This window comes from Rhipicephalus sanguineus, chromosome 1, assembly GCF_013339695.2.
Source record: "Rhipicephalus sanguineus isolate Rsan-2018 chromosome 1, BIME_Rsan_1.4, whole genome shotgun sequence".
In the NCBI taxonomy this organism is placed as follows: domain Eukaryota; kingdom Metazoa; phylum Arthropoda; class Arachnida; order Ixodida; family Ixodidae; genus Rhipicephalus; species Rhipicephalus sanguineus.
In genome coordinates, this window is record NC_051176.1 from 294,160,365 (window position 1) to 294,174,323 (window position 13,959).

Below are 13,959 nucleotides of genomic sequence, written 5' to 3' on the forward strand. Positions count from 1 at the left end.
TGCTGTCGCATGGTAACGAGCTTTTCGCACAAACGTTGGAGCAGATCGTCGTACGATCGTTGCGCTGCTTCTCTATCTGCATGCACGCTTGTTTTGAAAGTAGGAGCCGTGAAACTTTCTCGCGCACTCGATCCTATTGCGAACGCTTTAATCTTATGAAAACGTGAAAAAAAAAAAAGCTTATAGAAAGCAAGTTCTGTATTGTTTCTCTACACTTACTGGAACGATTTCGGTTGCAGTGATACAGTGCTTCCAGCTTATTCATTGATGGAAACAATGTCCGTGTTCAGAGCGGCGCAAAAAAGATGAATGCGATCTCAGAGCGAGGTCGAGACATTGACGCCCAATTAAGAAAGCGCCTCCGGGAGTCATCGCGAGATTGGTTGGCTTTCATCTCGGCCTGAATGCACAGCCGAGGATCGCGCGCGCTCCGAACTGTACCATTGTCCTGGAACACTGCGCCGACAGATACTCGTTGTCGTCCGCAAAGAAACGCTGGGATTGACAACTTGAAAAAACCTTAATTATTCCATTCAGGGGAGAACGACATTCCCGTGTCGAAAATTAAATGGTTCCACTGAACGCGCTCCGACTATACGAGCAGGCGCAGGCAAGCTCTCTTGCTCAGTCAATCTAACGCTTTGGAAAAGTTTACGGACCGTATTCGGGATATAGAATGCTAAGTCTATCAGACCGCTATCACTAATTACGTATGTGAAAAGCTTGTAATGTTGTCTTTTTTTTAGCTGCGAGGACATACTTCGTTATACGTAAATGTTTGTAGTAATTCTGCGGTATGAAACGAGAGCAGGGAAAAATACGTAGGCCAAAAGTAGGTCAACTGCATTGAAGTACTATTCTTCGCTTCTCTGCACACATATGGCGCTGCCTGCACAACTGTACGGATACGTGTTCAGTGGGTGTCTCGGGCCGCTTTGCCGGACCTTGTCAAATCTGATTTGGCAACACACCCACAAATTACGCCCCAGCCACACCCCCTACCGCATTTTCCTGAAGACGCTCACGGACGGATATGCTTCAGGAAAAAGAAAGCCTCCGACGTACCCCACGATACCTCTGTGTGGGTCAGACCTCCCTGGTGGTTTAACCCGCTGAGAGGAGGTTACGTTGCGGATGCTTCGCGTCGGGGTTGCGCTTATCCCATATGTGACCACTCTCTGGGCGCAACAGTGCCGTGGCCCGTACATATGGTACATCGTGCCCATTTCGTGACGCTCCAATTCGCGATGTCAACGCGACACACTTTCTGTGGACTTGTACAGGCCTGCATTTAAGCCGTCTTCGCCCCTCCGTGCAACAGGCTTCAGGCTTTGCCGACCACCCGGCCTCGACCACAGGATTCACGGACCTTTCCACCGTTCACTGTTACACTTCATACAAGAAGCAAATTTGAATGTGTATTTTTGATACCGCGAATTACTATGCCTAAGGGCAGACTCTCGAAAAAAAACAAAAAAAAAGGAAGTTCGCATGACCATTCGCTCGATGGGACAGCGTTGTTATTTTTAACGTATGTTTTCATTGATCTACCCATCCTCGCTCCGTGCATTCTTGGCATTCGGGACAGTAAAGTTACACAATGGGCAAGAAAAAGCAAAGAAAAAAAAAGGCCAGTGTGATTAGCTAGAACGTACTGCAGAGCTGTGACAGGCAAGGAAGTTAGGTAGAACAACACCGCCTGCACTGATTTGCGCTTTCATTCATGACGTCATCGGGGCGGGCCGGCAGCACTTACGATCGATCGAGTACTCTTACCCGGCGAAGGTGCTTACCACGGTCTTTCGTTCGTCACGCCGAGTCTTGTCAACGAAAACGTTTGCGACACTGAGGCGCGAAGCGCTCAGGCCGTGTGCTATGTTTAGTCTGCACTGAGTAGGAGCAACAGAAAACTTCTTCCGATTCGCCATGTTGTCACACCACGGCAGTGATGCGAGCTGAACTAATTTTTCAGAACGTCTCCCGAGTTTTGTCGCTATACCTGCAGATTCATTGACTAACTGTCCGTTACTTTTCACTCTTGAATACAGAACAAAGAGCAGGGCAAATCTTTTTTAACCAGTTTCAACCACCTATCGATGCTGATGCGGGCGATGTTCACAAAATATTTTCAGCGCAAATTGTCATAACAGCAAAAGTGAAATGGGAATGGTGCGCAACGTGCCCCAATTGCTTATTCCCAGGTCCTCATTTTATTGTTACTCCATCGCGCACGGCTTGGAACTTAAGAACGCTTATTTTTACTACATTCCTCATGACCAATAGACCGACAGGCTTTTCTTGCTGATCCTAAGAAACCACCACTACGATGACCAGCGGCATCTGTTCACTGGCCGCACTAAGCCGACATTTTCTGAGGCGAACATTCTTAAACCGTGGCCTCATCTGTTGCTTGCGCGGCGGGATAATCACGCGTGCCTGAATTGCTTCAAGTGCACCGGCCTTAGTGATAGTTTGCACTCTTTCTGTGCATCCTGACACATGTTGACCGTGTAGACTCTTTTCTACTTCCTATTCCCATTTACATCCAGCGTATAAGATATCATACTGGACATTCGTCTGGTTGACCTTCTTGCCTTTAATCTCTCTTTCGCTCTCAGCTCAAGGTCATGCAGTCGATCCTAAGCACGGCGGCCAATTAGTGATGGAGGCGGAATGAAATAAAAAAAAAAAAAACCCTTGTACCATCCATAGGCTCGCAATTTCATGCCTGCAGGAAAGAAATTGATGCAAAATTTTTATCTGAGAGATGTGTCCACGCCCTATAGGGTGTTAAAATGGTTTAAAACATACACTCGCAAAATCAAGTTCGGACTTTTCGGCGTTCACATGGGCCCCGCTTTTATTATCGACAGGGAAACCGTGCAGGCAGCGAAACGTAAGACCCGTTATTGCATGTTGTATTGTTTGCCGAGTCTTGATTGCATTATGTTCCGTGCCCGCCATATGGATTTTAATCGAACACTGAACTACAGGTGCATGCCATTGTTCATTACGCAGTGCATGCAATTTCGTACGAAATGAAGATAACAAGTCAGGTGTTACTTTCGATTTTTTTTTCACGTTCTATCTACACACTGCCTTCGTGACTTGCTTATTCAGGTTAGAGTTGTGAAATATGCGAGGAGAAGACGAAATTTACACACAAAGCATATATGGATCACCCATATACAAGCTTCGATGATTGTTGGACGTAGAGCAGTCAAAGCGGTAAGACGGGCTAGTTGGTTGCTGAAACTCCTCTTCAGTTGGACAGCGCGTATTAAACATATACTGCACAAACCAAAGACCAGTATACTGGACGGGCAATCTAGTGCCGGTCAAGTCTACTTCTCTTCTGCGTGTTATAATAACAATCAATCAATCAATCAATCAATCAATCAACCAATCAATCAATCAATCAATCAATCAATCAATCAATCAATCAATCAATCAATCAATCAATCAATCAATCAATCAATATCAATCAATCATTTATTTATTTAACGTGCCCAGGAACAACCGTGAGGTCTTTGTGCAGGCGCACGCAAAGAAAAAAAATCAATAAAAATAAACAATACAATACAGACAGTCTTCAGAAATAAAAAGAGCAAAAACACGTAGACAAAGAGAAATGAACACAAAAGGGGAGGAGTAAAATAAGACAATATGAGAAATATTGAAGGGGAATAAAAAAATTAGATTGCACATATACAACTATGCGGAAAGACGGAGAAGGGAAGACTTTGTACATTGTGCCATACTATGTCAAAACAGTGCAAAGCTCGGATAAAAACAATGATTGTGGACTATGAAAAACGTCAAGATCAAGAAAATTAATATTATAAAGACTTTGTATTCTGTGAACGGTAGAGTGTTGGAAGAAGCAGGCGGGTACATGAAACGGTCTGTTCTCTCTGGTTAACTTACGCGGAATTCGAAAATTAACACAATTGAGAAGTACAGGGCAGGATATGATACCGTGGACTAGCTTGTAGAGAAATAAGAGATCAGAACTATTTCGTCGGCAGTGAAGTGATGGCAGTGATAATGATTCAGCAGTACTTGAACGAGATCCAGAGTCATTTTTAGCAAAGCGATGGTTATATATGCTGAGGAATTTTTTCTGGACTCGTTCAATGGTGTTACCGCTGGATTGAGCAATGCCATTCCATATCACGGACGCATACTCAAGTTGCGGAAGACATATTGCCGTGTACAATTTGTGTAGGGCCATGGGAGACCTGAATTCTCGAGATATTCTACAAACACATCCGAGAGAACGGAGGCCCCGCATAGCAGCACGCTTAACGTGAGAAGAAAAGTTTAACGCGCTGTCAACAACAACACCAAGATCACTGATTTCATAAACCTTGCATAACGGCACAGAATTGACAAAGTATTGAAATGACACGCTAGATGTTTTGCGAGTGATAGACATGAATTTTGTCTTTGAGGTATTTAGAGAAAGGTTATTGCCGTTGCACCATTCGGAAAAAGAACACAAATCTGACTGCAGCAAGCGACAGTCGTTAATTGAATGAATTTCCTTAAATATCTTGATGTCATCGGCATACAAGAGGAAAGAAGAATTACGAATGGCAAAAGAAACATCATTAACGTAAATTAAAAATAGGAGTGGGCCTAATACCGACCCTTGAGGGACCCCACTAGTCACTTTATACAAAGAAGAGGTTTGGCCATTTACGGCAACATAACAAGATCTATTGAGCAGATAGCTGTGTAAGAGATTCACAATAGACAAGTCAACGTCAAAGTTCGCAAGTTTAACCATAATCAGTGTGTGGCTGACTAGGTCAAAAGCCTTGCTCAGGTCACAGTAGATTACGTCAACCTGTCCTCTCTGAGAAATAGGTGTGGAGGTCTGCGTCATGAAACTAGCAAGATTTGTGGTAGTTGAGCGGCCAGCAAGAAAACCATGTTGATTTGGAATCAATGAGTTTTTCACACTAAAAGACAATATGTTGTGAAGAGCCAGTTCGAAGATGTTTGATGTGGCACATAGTAGAGAAATCGGGCGATAATTAGAAACATCTGTCTTAGAGCCCGACTTAAATACTGGGAAAACACGAGCAGTTTTCCACATGCTAGGAAATGTGGAAGTGTCCAGGCAGTTATTAAATATCGTAGTCAGTACTGGGACAAATATACTACCATAAGCTTTTAGTATGGCGGAGGGGATGCCATCTGGCCCACATGATAAGGATGGTTTTAAGCGCTTAATGCATTCGCAGATAAGATTTTCATCCAGCGACAAAGCACTGGATGAGCTAACTGCCTTGGGCTGTTGTCTGATATCAGTGCTGGAGTCTGAGGCCTTATAAACGGATGAGAAATGCGTGGCAAAACAGTCAGCGACGGCACGCACTTCTACCCTATTTGAGTCCAGTAGTCTGAAGGACTCTCCGCTTTTGCTGGACCGTTTACGTTCATACTTCCAAAACTCAGCCGGCCTTTCAGAGGCGCTTTTTTCTAAGAATTCAATGTAGGAACTATGATCCCGTTTATATAGGCGTTTAGAGAGAGTTCGAAAAAAGCTGAACTCTTCCTTCCACTCGCTGGATGGAGAACATTTAGATTTCCTGTGTGCGTGATCTTTATGCTTCAGTGCACTGATAAGTTCAGATGAGAACCAGTGGGGATATTTACGTTGTTTAGGTGTATACTGGGGAATAAAATTAAGCATGCTGCTCAGTACGAGCTCCGTAAACCGATCAACCTGGTCATCAACATTAGGTTTGTCAGTAACCTGTGACCACTCAACGGTGGACAAGTGATGATAGAGGCCCGTGTAATCACCTCGCCTGAACGCAAATCTTGGGGATTTGTTTACGTAACTGCTGTAGCTCGTTGTTTCGGCTGATGCAGATAATCTTACGTTAAGTGGTGGGTGGAATTTGTCCGGACGTACAAGAGAGATGTTGGAGCGGGAAACTTCAAGGGGTTGATCGTTTGACACACACAGGTCTAAGACGTTGCCACTGGAATTGACGACTGAATTATGTTGCACTAGGGAATTAAACGCCAGAAAGTCCAAGAGCAGGCTGCACTTTTTCTCAGTGAAATGATTGTAATGAGAAAAGGTAAGCGTGCTCCAGTCAATTCCAGGTGCATTGAAATCCCCAAGAACAATAATTCTGTGCCCACTATGAGAAGATATCACAAGTTCAATAGAAGACATGACATCGTGAAACGAGGCAGGGGAAATGCTGGGCGGTAAATAGAAGCATCCAATCAACAATTTTTCACGGCGCCCAAGGTTGATTTCTAGCCAGGTCGATTCTTCGATAGTTTCTAGGTCTTTCCGTCTAACGGATTTCAGTGAATTGTCAATGGCAATCAGCACGCCACCGCCTTTCTGTTTGGTTTCACTGAAATCTCGGTGACGGCGGAAGGTGGTGTAGGTCGGGGGAAAAAAGTCCGATGAGGGAATTTCAGTGCCAAGCCAGGTTTCAGAAATAGCGATAATAGGAAAAGAAGACGAAAGAACATTAAAGAAAAACTCGAGTGTCTTGGTGCGCAGACCCCGAGTATTTTGGTAGAATATGTCTACGTTACACGGCACTTTCGATTCCAGGCACTAGCTCAGAGGGATGAAGCATGTGATTGCGCAGCTCCCCACGAAATGGGTTGAAGAGGCATCCGAGGGGCCACATCGAAGGGTCATTCAGGCGTTGTAGCGTGTCCTCGTCAACTTCGATATAGAATGAAGAATATGACTGGAATCTTGTTTGAAGTCGCCGGCAGGAAATGGGAGACATATCGAATGAAGCAATATGTTTTTTGATGTCAGCAGCAGTGGTGTCCGGGCTCAGCTTCGTAACAAAAATGGCCTTTGGCCGTTGTGGCCGCTGAGCTACAGATATAGTGGATGTCTTCAATGCTCCAAACGAGGCGGGTTTCTTCTTAATAATAATAATAATAATAATAATAATAATAATAATAATAATAATAATAATAATAATAATAATAATAATAATAATAATAATAATAATATAATAGTATTAATAATCAATCAATCAATCAATGATTTATTTAACGTGCCCAGGAACAACCGTAAGGTCTTTGTGCTGGCGCACGCAAAAAAAAACAATAAAAATAAACAATACAATACAGACAGTTTTCAGAAATAAAAAGAGCAAAAATACGTAGACGAAGAGAAATGAACACAATAGGGGAGGAGTAAAATAAGACAACACGAGAAATATTGACGGGGCATAAAAAATTAGATTGCATATACAACTATGTGGAAAGACTGAGAAGGGAAGACTTTGTACATTGTGCCACACTATGTCAAAACAGTGCAAAGCTCGGATAAAAACAATGATTGTGGGCTACGAAAAACGTCAATATCAAGAAAATTAACATTATAGAGACTTTGTATTCTGTGAACGGTAGAGTGTTGGAAGAAGCAGGCGGGTACATGAAACGGTCTGTTCTCTCTGGTTAACTTACGCGGAATTCGAAAATTTACACAATTGAGAAGTACAGAGCAGGATATGATACCGTGGACTAGCTTGTAAAGAAATAAGAGATCAGAGCGATTTCGTCGGCAGTGAAGTGATGGCAGTGATAATAATTCAGCAGTACTTGAACGAGATCCAGAGTCATTTTTAGCAAAGCGATGGTTATATATGCTGAGGAATTTTTTCTGGACTCGTTCAATGGTGTTACCGCTGGATTGAGCAATGCCATTCCATATTACGGACGCATACTCAAGTTGCGGAAGACATATTGCCGTGTACAATTTGTGTAGGGCCATGGGAGACCTGAATTCTCGAGATATTCTACAAACACATCCGAGAGAACGAAGGCCCCGCATAGCAGCACGCTTAACGTGAAAAGAAAAGTTTAACGCGCTGTCAACAACAACACCAAGATCACTGATTTCATAAACCTTGCATAACGGCACAGAATTGACAGAGTATTGAAATGACACGCTAGATGTTTTGCGAGTGATAGACATGAATTTTGTCTTCGAGGTATTCAGAGAAAGGTTATTACCGTCGCACCATTCGGAAAAAGAGCGCAAGTCTGACTGCAGCAAGCGACAGTCGTTAACTGAATGAATTTCCTTAAAAATCTTGATGTCATCGGCATACAAGAGGAAAGAAGAATTACGAATGGCAAAAGAAACATCATTAACGTAAATTAAAAATAGGAGTGGGCCTAATACCGGCCCTTGAGGGACCCCACTAGTCACTTTATACAAAGAAGACGTTTGGCCATTTACCGCTACATAACAATATCTATTGAGCACATAGCTCTGCAGGAGATTCACAACTGACAAGTCAACATCAAAGTGCGCAAGTTTAACCATAATCAGCGTGTGGCTGACTACGTCAAAAGCCTTGCTCAGGTCACAGTAAATTACGTCAACCTGTCCTCTCTGAGAAATAAGTGTGGAGATCTGCGTCATGAAACTAGCAAGATTTGTGGTAGTTGAGCGGCCAGCGAGAAAACCATGTTGATTAGGAATCAATGAGTTTTTCACACTAAAAGACAATATGTCGTGAAGAGCCAGCTCGAAGATCTTTGATGTGGCACATAGTAGAGAAATCGGGCGATAATTAGAAGCATCTGTTTTAGAGCCCGACTTAAATACTGGGAAAACACGAGCAGTTTTCCACATGCTAGGAAATGTGGAAGTGTCCAGGCAGTTATTAAATATCGTAGTTAGTACTGGGACAAATATACTACCAAAAGCTTTTAGTATGGCGGAGGGGATGCCATCTGGCCCACATGATAAGGATGGTTTTAAGCGCTTAATGCATTCGCAGATAAGATTTTCATCCAGCGACAAAGCACTGGATGAGCTAACCGCCTTGGGCTGTTGTCTGATATCAGTGCTAGAGTCTGAGGCCTTATAAACGGATGAGAAATGCGTGGCAAAACAGTCAGCGACGGCATACACTTCTACCCTATTTGAGTCCAGTAGTCTGAAGGACTCTCCGCTTTTGCTGGACCGTTTACGTACATACTTCCAAAACTCAGCCGGCCTGTCAGAGGCGCTTTTTTCTAAGAATTCAATATACGAACTATGATCCCGTTTATATAGGCGTTTAGAGAGAGTTCGAAGGAAGCTGAACTCTTCCTTCCACTCGCTGGATGGAGAACATTTAGATTTCCTGTGTGCGTGATCTTTATGCTTCAGTGCACTGATAAGTTCAGATGAGAACCAGTGGGGATATTTACATTGTTTAGGTGTATATTGGGGAATAAAATTACGCATGCTGCTCAGTACAAGCTCCGTAAACCGATCAACCTGCTCATCAACATTTGGTTTGTCAGTAACCTGTGACCACTCAACGGTAGACAAGTGATGATAGAGGCCCGTGTAATCACCTCGCTTGAAGGCAAATCTCGGAGATTTGTTTACGTAACTGCTGAAGCTCGTTGTTTCGGCTGATGCGGATAATCTTACGTTAAGTGGTGGGTGGAATTTGTCCGGATGTACAAGAGAGATGTCGGAGCGGGAAACTTCAAGGGGTTGATCGTTTGACACACACAGGTCTAAAACGTTGCCACTGGAATTGACGACTGAGTTATGTTGCACTAGGGAATTAAACGCCAGAAAGTCCAAGAGCAGGCTGCACTTTTTCTCTATGAAATGATTGTAATGAGAAAAAGTAAGCGTGCTCCAGTCAATTCCAGGTGCATTGAAATCCCCAAGAACAATAATTCTGTGCCCACTATGAGAAGATACCACAAGTTCAATGGAAGACATGACATCATGAAACGAGGCAGGGGACATGCTGGGCGGTAAAAAGAAACATCCAATCAACAATTTTTCACTGCGCTCAAGGTTGGTTTCTAGCCAAATGGATTCTTCGATAGTTTCTAGGTCTTTCCGTCTAACGGATTTCAGTGAATTGTCAATGGCAATCAGCACGCCACCGCCTTTCTGCTTGGTTTCACTGAAATCTCGGTCACTGCGGAAGGTGGTGTAGGTCGGGGGAAAAAAGTCAGATGAGGGAATTTCAGCGCCTAGCCAGGTTTCAGAAATAGCAATAATAGGAAAAGAAGACGAAAGAACATTAGAGAAAAACTCTCGTGTCTTGGTACGTAGACCACGAGCATTTTGGTAGAATATGTCTACGTTACACGGCACTTTCGATTCCAGGCACTAGCTCAGAGGGATGAAGCATGTCATTGCGCAGCTCCCCACGAAATGGCTTGAAGAGGCATCCGAGGGGCCACATCGAAGGGTCATTCAGGCGTTGTAGTGTTTCCTTGTCGACTTCGATGTAGAACGAAGAATAGGACTGAAATTTGGTTTGAAGTCGCCGGCAGGAGATGGGAGACAGATCGAATGAAGCAATATGTTTTTTGATGTCAGCAACAGTGGTGTCCGGGCTCAGCTTCGTAACAAAAATGGCCTTTGGCCGTTGTGGCCGTTGAGCTACAGATATATTCGATGTTGTCATAGCTCCAAAAGAGGCGGGTTTCTTCTTTCTTTCCCCCTCAGTCACCGCTGCATAAGAGGCTGTCGCAGGCATCACACTGCCACGCTCGGACGGGTGTACGTCAGCTGGCGGCGAATTCGAAGATGAAAGAGTTTTGGAGAGAGGTGGTTCAGAGCAGGCAGCTTGCTCGGAAGTCACTGATCGCTCAACGATCACATGCGCTGGGGGGATCACAGGTGCCTTCACTGCCACTCCGGCCGTGCGGCGCGTCAGCTCCTCACGCAGGAAGCGGACCTCTGCACGAAGGGAGGCGACCACGCGGGCTTGTTGTTCAACACCGCGGGAGTGATCCTTACGGAGGCGCTCGTTGTCTTCGCGTAGTTGGGATACCTCGTCGCTGAGGAACGAGATTCCCTCCAAAGCGTCGAGGAGAAGACGGCGCAGCCCGGCGAGATCGCCATCCGGAGGGGTGCACGTGGAGAGGGAACCGGTTTGAGATAGGGATGGTCGATTAAAATTTTTAATCGATTAATCGTTAATCGTTCGTCGATTTAGCCTTTCATCGATTAATTGATTTCTATGTAATGTTTTAATCGATTAATCGATTAATCGACATTTTTATGGGTGCTTTAAAAAAGTTATCTCATTGTTTGGGAGGCATTGTTGCGTTTGATATGGACCGAAGTCTTTCTATCAGACGCGCTAGAGATCACTTGTGCGCATTTGCGCCTTCGCGAGAATTCGCACTTTCGCCCAGTGGTTACAGGGTGCCCTTCGTCTTTGGATGATGTCATGGATTGAAGGATCTGTGGCCATCGTCCATGGACGATTCAGTCGCAGGTCGTATTTCCTCGAAGCCTGCCTCCTCGAGCGCACCTAAATCGGAGGCGTTGTCGGCTACCACTCTGGTCGAAAAGACGGACCGGAAATATGCAACATGACGAAATCCCGCGAAAGGCAAAGCAGAGACGAGGGGGAAGAGGAAGTAAATAAGACGCTCGCACTCGAAGGGACGTCACCTTTTCTCCGCTTGTACGTTAGATATCGTGGAAGCGCTCGATAATACTATAATTGCAGGCTGACGTGATCTCTTTTTCGAGGTCACCCATGCGAGATTGCACAGCAACATAGTGGCCTCAAACAGACCACTTATTATTATTATTATTATTATTATTATTATTATTATTATTATTATTATTATTATTATTATTATTATTATTATTATTATTATTATTATTATTATTATTATTATTATTATTATCTGGTGTCTTACGTCCCAAAACCACGATATGATTATGAGAGACCCCGTACTGGAGGGCTCCGGAAGCTTCAACCACCTGAGGTTTTAAATGTGCACCTAAATCTAAGTGCACGCCCCTCAAGCATTTTCGCTTCCACCGAAAGAGCGGCTGCCGCGGCCAGGATTCCATCCCGCGACCTTCGGGCCAGCAGTCGAGCCCCGCAACCACTAGACCACCGTGAAGCCCGAACTGTCAGCGTGTGTAATGTATCAGACATTAGAACGTAAAAACGAAAAAAACGGAGAACTTTGAGGGATCGTTTTTCTTTGTTAAGCACAAAGAAAAACATATATACCCCATAAAGTGGACCTGGGGATGACCGCCGCTGTAGCTCAGTTGGTAGATCATCGGACTTGTTATTCGAAGGTCGCAGGTTCGGTCCCTGCCAGCGGCAAGTTTCCTTTTCGTCCACTTTACTCTCTTCACATTTACATCATAGTTACTACAAATAACATGCCCTATACTTTCCTTGGCTTTTTTGTCTGTTAGTTCTCATTACAACACATTGTGTTTCGCGACTGTCCTTTCGCGTAACAGCAGAAGACGGGGGCCTCTATAGGCTGGCTGACGTGGGAGTGCAAGCGTTAGTTGAAAGTTGCATTTCTCCAGGGTCTCTTAGACCATTTTCATAATCCGCGAGCGCGCTTCCTTGCGCTGCATGTTCGCCGAACTAAAGGCGGCACCTGCTGTGCTTCAAGTGGAGACGAGGTCGTAGCTGCATGCCCTGGGGTTTGTCTATGATGTGTGTTTATTTCCATAGAGCTGAGTATACAGTTTCCGCGTCATAGCGCAAGCAAACTGCGCTTGAACACGCTGTTTGCAGAAATGACTAGACTAACTGCTATGAACTGGGCTAACTGCATCGCAGGAAAGCTAGCTTTACAATCATGAAAAGGGTATATATATACCGGACTTTTACTAAGCTTTTTGAGTTGACTGCCTTTAAGCGCTTATCCCTTCTTGTGAAGCTTCATCCCCTCACAGGCTTCTGGAGCAAATGTGGTGGGGGGGAGCCGAAGACGTGAGGAGCGACAATGGGCTGGAGGAATGCACCCATGTTGTGTTGGGGCTTCAAAGCATTGGAACTCGACTAGTGACTACAGGAATGTACCTCACCTGGACGATCTTTGGATATCAACGTAGTTTTTGTTTTCTTTCTTTTTTTGTCTTTTTTCAGGAAACACGTGTGTTTCGTCGGCCAAAGTATGTGCACGTGGGGTGTTGACAATTTTTTTTTTGTTCTCCAAAAAACACGTGTTATTCTTATGTCAGTCAATGTATGTGCACAAGCGTATTCGCGACTCTTTTTCGTCAGGTTTCTTGCTTCTCTCTCTCTCCTCTTTTTTTTCTGGATGTACTTTTTCTTAACCATTTTTTCCTCTCTCTCGGCTCGGAGAACGATGATATAAAAGCGCATCGAAGCCTGGTAAATTTCATCCTGATGAAGATCGGTCTCCGATCGAAACGTCGACGAATAAACAGTTTTTTAGAAGCGTATACCTTTTTCCTAATTATTTTACGGCAACCGAAGACAGACTCTTCATAATCTACGTATATATATATATATATATATATATATATATATATATATATATATATGTACGCTATAAGGCGGGCATTTGGGCTAGTTGGTATATAGTATAATGAAAATTTTCATTAGCTTCCTTGACCCCTTTGTCTTATTTTATATATATATGGATCACTTCTTCCTGTCACCATCATCATACTTCATCACTATTTTTCCCCCGTTGCATTTTCCCCAGCGCAGTATAGGAGGCCCAGGCGTACAAGCGCAGGCCACTCTCCTTGCCTTCTAATATATTTTCTCTCTTTCATTCATTGGTAAATAATAATCTTTCATTTGCTTAGGAGTAAAATATAACGACAATAAGAACCAGTCAAGAAATAAACAATGCATATTACAATGTGGCACCTCTTGGACCACTGTATAGTGCAGTTAAACAAGAAAAAAAAAAAACAATTAAAACCTGGGAGTTACAGACTAATACTATGTGGGGTTTTACGTCCCAAAACCACGATATGATTGTGAGGGACGCTGAAATGGAGGGCTCCGGAAATTTGGGCAATCTGGTATTCTTTAACGTTCACTACATTGCATAGTACACGGACCTCTACCATTCTGCCTCCATCGAAATGCGACCGCTGCGGCCGGTTCGAACCCGCTTCCTTCGGGTCAGCAGCCGAGCGTCGTAACCACTGAGCCACCACGGCGG

The 13,959-nt window shown here is 44.0% G+C and overlaps 1 protein-coding gene and 1 non-coding gene across 4 annotated transcripts in view; one reads left to right on the top strand and one right to left on the bottom strand.

Annotated features, from left to right (window-relative positions):
- LOC119379294 (U-scoloptoxin(11)-Sm5a) overlaps window positions 1–13,959 on the bottom strand; it is a 194,092-nt gene that overhangs the window by 39,650 nt on the left and 140,483 nt on the right. The gene's annotated exons all lie outside the window — the stretch shown is intronic.
- On the top strand, window positions 12,047–12,119 carry Trnat-ugu (transfer RNA threonine (anticodon UGU)). Its single transcript has one exon. It is a non-coding gene; the product is annotated as a tRNA-Thr (tRNA).